Source organism: Egretta garzetta, unplaced genomic scaffold (assembly GCF_000687185.1).
Source record: "Egretta garzetta isolate BGI_Z169 unplaced genomic scaffold, ASM68718v1 scaffold126, whole genome shotgun sequence".
NCBI classification, from domain to species: Eukaryota; Metazoa; Chordata; class Aves; order Pelecaniformes; family Ardeidae; genus Egretta; species Egretta garzetta.
This window is the reverse complement of record NW_009260128.1, coordinates 15,927-21,489: the sequence shown is the minus strand read 5'-3', so window position 1 is coordinate 21,489 and position 5,563 is coordinate 15,927. Positions and strand designations below refer to the sequence as shown.

The following is a 5,563-nucleotide window of genomic DNA, read 5'->3' as shown; positions in this document are numbered from 1 at the left end:
TCCCTTTCATCAAGTAGGAAAGGCTCCACAGTGCTCCATACATTTGCTTTTTACCCCCCAAACCAAATGACTCATAGTTGTGTTTTCATCAAGGCGAGCTGCTGCCAAGCACATGGATCCCTTAAGGAGCAAAAATTTAATTAGGCAGCACGAGGCAAAGAGTGCAACAATATAAAAGGAATGGGTTAACAAAAAAGACAGATTACAGACAGGTTTCCAAAGAGTCATAACCAACCAACGACAAAGAAATTAAATGCTGTGGAGATTAAAAAAGAATATGAGCATGCCTTTTCCATTATTACAAACCGTATTAAAAACCAGATTACCTTTGTGATGCTAAATACTTTTAAAGGGTTTTCACAAAGGGGAAGATGAAGACTGGGCATGCAAAGGAGAAAGCAGAAAATTCATTTGTTATGGCAACTTGAAGCATAGAAGCTTTGCTCTGCAAAACTCTGTGGAAGAGCATCCATAGTAAGACATTTACTCCGTAAGCCTGAGAAATGTATGAACAAAGCCACAGCAATATTTTAAACTGTGTGCTTTTACGAGGACAAAAATGACATGGCCTTCTCCTCATGGTGGAGACATTGACTGGACAGTGAGAACATGCAGCAGCTCTTGGAAACCATGCAGCATCCGACCTGTGGGGAACCAGGGCAAGCTGAAGCTTTACAACTCACATGAAGCAACCTGAAAAGGGGTTACAGCACCTCTCCATTCCAGGCTAGCTCCCATTCTAGTCCAATGAAGATCATATTTCACGGAAATTAGCAGGGGCTTGGGTTTTTTTCCCTTAAATGAGCCTCAGGAAGACATTGCCAGGGGTTTACTCCTGCTGCAGGACCCTTTCTTGCCAAGCACTTGCTCACCCAGCAACCGCACTCTTCCTTAGCCCAAGCCTGAGCAAAATTGGAGGCAGGTCCTAGTTCAGGTATGTCTTCCAGGCTGTGGCAGGGAATCCTCTTCATTGCAGTGTTGAGTGGTGCTAAATGTGAGCATCTCTATAGCTGTTTCTGCCTCAGGTAGGCAGCAATTCAGGGGAAATTGTGCTCCTCTGTCAATTAGGGCTATTGCCTCTTGATTAAATTCTCCTCCAGAAACTCAGGGAGGTGCATGCAGGAGGGAAAACAAGGAATGACAAGAAAGGCCTCCCCATACAGACAGCTGCCAGAAAGGATGCAAGAGCATTCGCTTAAATGTTCACAAAAGAGAGATTTTATCTAGCTACTAACAAGTCTGCAGAATTTTAGCCCAAGCAGTGAACACTTGAGAAAGCTTTGCAAACCTTTGAAACTGGGGAGGGATCTGCTGCGTGAGACGGGTAACATACTCAAGACAGTGTTAGCTCTGATGAAGAAAGCAGTGCTCAACCTCTGCTCTTTTCTTGCTGCAAAGCCATTTCCCCCTGTCCTGGCTCATAGAGACAAGAGGCACAAATTTGTATCGCGCTATTTGTACAGTTGCTTTCCAGAGCAGAAAGGTGGTGTATTTTTTTTTTTTAATACTCTCCCCATAATTCGTAAAGCTTGAAGAAATGGAGCTTGAGCCTGAGGCATCTGAAAGCAGAGCATGTTTAGGTTTTAGGCTTTCCTGCTTGTTGCAACCTGTAGTTAAACAGCAAGTTAATAATTAAAGGGAAGGAAGGAAAAACAAACTTCCCCAGGGAAGCCGGTGGCCGTAGCACCCAGCGCAGCACCTGTGCTTCTGTGCAAATGCCGTTCGTCCCTGCGTGTGCCTGCCCAGAGGTCTCCCCTTCTTCCTCTTCTGCTCCACATCTTTCTCCCTCTATCATAGGTCTTGCCCCGATCTGGGAGGCAAGGAAATAGTTGTGGGAGCCCGAAGGCAGAGAATAAAAGATCAGGCCTCTTGGCCAGCGAGCTGCCAAGCCTTTACCTTTGGCCTCCCCTCAGCAACCTCATCCCAGCCCATTGGGGACCCCTGTGCCCTGTAGCCCCCCCTTGCTGCCCCGGCATCCCAGCGCGGCCACATCCCCAGTGCTGGGTGAGAGATGCCCTCTCACAGTGCCAGCTGGTTGCTGGATCCCTGCCCAGGCCATGCCCACAGAAACTGCCTCAGCTGTGATTTCTTACCTGCCAATATTTATTTTGTCCCTTTTAGGGATACCTGAATCTTCTCTCTACAAACCACCAATACTATTGAACAAAAAACCTGCTCAATATACTTACATGACTGTACTTGGTTGCTATATCTACAAGGCTTTTAAAAATGTTAATAGCCCCCATATCTTTTCTCTTTATTTCCCTGCTGTTTGGCTTTGTTTGCTATTTGTCCCTCTCCTTTCTTGTGAGCAGAGCTTGGAGTCCCAGCTGGGATGCCCCCTCATAGGGTTCCCAGGACATTGCACCAATACAAATAACACCAAGGACAAGATGTTTGGCTAGTAAAATCCTACCTCAGCTCCATAAATCCTGGAATATTACATAGACAATACTTTTGTCTGAACACTTTTCTCCCTCTGCTTCTGCAGCACGCGCTTGTCAAGGCGTGAGGCTGAACCACTCACAAGCTTCCCAGTGCCACTGCCTCACTGTAGCAATGCCACAGTCCTGGTTTGGAGGCAAAACCATACACAAACAAAATCTAAACAAGCCAGAGAATTGAACTTGCTCCCTAAGCCTTCGGGGAGGGATCAGCAACTCCCCCACTGTCCTGGCTCTGCCCTGCAGCCTGCCCAGGCTGCCCCACCACTGCCGACCTCCAAAATCAGATTACAGAGTCAGCAAATACAGCAGGAGTCTGCAGTTCACAGCCTTGCTTAGGCAAGGGGAACAAATCATGCAGATTACGTGCGAGGTTTTTTCCAACCTTTTAAATGTTTTTGGAATGGAAAGGCAATCAGAGTAAGCTACAGGTCTGCACCATCAGTAGGTCTGTCTGGGAGACCAGGTCTCCCAACCTTGGTTTCTGCTTGGAAGTGGCATGGCCTATTTGATCTTTTTTTTTTTTTAAATCTTCTGAGATTGGGGGGTTTTTTTTGGTAAACATAAACATCACCTTTGAAACTTAACGATCATAAACCAAGATGTACCATTCTCGGTGTAAATAGTTATAATATACAAATAGCTTTGCCTTGAGCACGCATCCTGGGAAAGCCAGTTTGTGCAGTATCTTTTACTTCACTTTCAGTCTTTGGGAGTAAAGGTTGGGTTTTAGTAGGTCCATTACCATGTGTGTTTCATAAGTAGAATATTTATGAACAGAGAGAGATTGTATGATTTGAAAAATCCACTGTAGTGTCACCCCTTGGACTAAAAGCTGTTGGAGCTATGTAAATATGGTATTTTGGGTATTTACTTGATGTATCCCACCAAGTTTAAATCAGTTAAAAATTAAAAAAAAAAAAAAAAAGGAGGTAGTCCTATTTTTATGCAGATAACAACAATGTTCCTGCCATGCAAAGCTCCACGAGTGGTGAATAGCTGACAAGAAGTTGAGCAATATGCTTTCTTAACAAATGACTAGTCGGAACTCCACAGCGCACTTTTCAAATATTGGCTATGATTATCGTTTCAGAAATAACTTACCCTACTGGGCACGGAGGAGGATAATTTCAGAGTACTTTGCAAGCCTGTTGAAGGCGGCAACTGACAGGCTTGCCTGACGCCTCAAAGCGTCAAGGTGCCGTCAGAAGGCAATTCAAATAGCACGAGGGCGAGTTATAATGCCGAGGGGAAAGAAAACTGCATGTGCGTGGTCAGTGGTGGGCTGTGCCCCCAGTGCCAGCAGTGAGCACCACCTGGGGCAGCGGTGCGAGCGCCCGGCCACGCAGCCCACAGGGCTTGCCGGCCACCACCACAGGGGTGGAGCATCCTGCAGCCATGCCCTGGGACTACTCAGGGCCACCACCAGGCAGGCCCTGGGAGGGGGTTCACCACCTTGGGCATGTCCCTGCAAGACCATTGCTGGGACAGCGATCTTTCCTCTTCACTGGGAGTGGCCAGCCCTCGGCACCGTGCCCCAGGGATGCCCCAGGGCATGCACCCCACCTGCCCTACAAAGAGCCACGTGGGTGCCCCTATCCTCCCATTCCCACTCCCAGATTCCCAAATTTTCCATCATCTAGTACATCCTAGTCCTGTATTACTCCTGGTGAAGGAGTTTGACTTGTTCTAAGTAGAGGTCCCTCTCAGTTATCTTGACGTGACATTTATAATCCAAACCCAATTAATTCTTTCTCACCTGATTTCAGTGCAGCATCCGCTGCACTGGCAATGTTTTTAAAGATTTCTGTATAAGCCCATAATGGCTTTGTGCAGTAAGTGTTCATGAGCTCTGAGTCTGCTCTGAAGTAAGGTGAAGGCAAATTAAATTATATCATAAATGATCAGTCATACTATCTGCGTATCCATCTACCCATAGATATCTTTCTTCTGTTATTACTAGCAGCAAATTAAGGCTGCAAACGCCAGTCACATCTAAACAGGTGGGGAAAGCTGGCAACAAAGTGGGTGCAGAGATAGACCTTATCTTAACCAGCCTAAGCAGAAGATACTTCATTTCCCTTTTGCTTACCTCTTCTGTGACATCCTATTGTGTCTCTACATCCCTGTCACTGCCTGTGGCAGCTGCTGCCGAGGCAAGGCTGTGCAGCAGCACTGCTTGGGAGCAGCTGGAAATGGCCATCGTCACCTGGCTACCACTGAATGTGGGTATGGCCAAGGAAGTGTTGGAGTGTGAGGGGTGCTCCCTTTCCAGGGTGGTGGTTTCAAATACCCATCCGAAGTGAGAACATGAGCTGCAGTTGCTGTGTGTGCAGCCCAGCCATGTTACTCTGCTCAGAGGTGACAAACCTCTGCAGAAAGCTCTCCTTCCAGCCCATGCAGCTTTTTGCAGAGCAGCACAATTGCTGCTCCTGTTCAGGCTTTGCAGAACCAAGGCCTGAAGGAGCACATAAGGTAGTGAATAATCTGAGGCCTGGGCGTGCTACATCCAGGGCATGATGCAGAGCGTGCGTGTCCGTGGTTAACTCTGCCAGGACAGGGTGACAAAAAAGGTCCTTTCCGAAGATGCTTATATTTGCTCAGCTTCTGAATAGCCAGGCAGGCTGCACTGATGTATGGGCCAAGTAACGTGGAGAAAGTCACTTATGGTCTTGTGTCACGGTACTAAGGAAGGGATTGTACAACCCCATGAGCCTGCAGTAGTGGCTGAAAGGACAAAAAACTGAGTTTGAAACCCAGGAAGACACAGCTATAGTCCTAACTCCACCTGGATGTAGAGATGATAAAACCTTTGAAGTGTTTTTCTTCAGGGGTAGGGAAGAACTTAATTTATTCTTTTGCAAAAAATGCTACAAAAGTATGCCACAAGCCAGCCTGGGTTATCCTCCTCCCTCCTTCCCTCCCTCCCTTCCCAGAGAGGGCTGTCTTCCCTGGAACTGGGATTGGAGCCAGGGCCTGCTCAGTGCAGATGTGGAGGGTAACGTTGGACCTCATTATTGCTTGGGAGAGATTAACTAGGTAAGGTTCCCAGCCCAGCCACACCTGACCAGAAGCCTGTCCCCAGGGAAATTGTACTTTGTATAGCCCAGTCAGACCAG

General features: G+C 47.3%; 1 protein-coding gene across 1 annotated transcript in view; it reads left to right on the top strand.

Annotated features, from left to right (window-relative positions):
- Positions 1-5,563, top strand: part of SCGN (secretagogin, EF-hand calcium binding protein) — a gene marked incomplete at its 3' end in the record, with an annotated part of 29,093 nt that overhangs the window by 8,165 nt on the left and 15,365 nt on the right. The gene's annotated exons all lie outside the window — the stretch shown is intronic.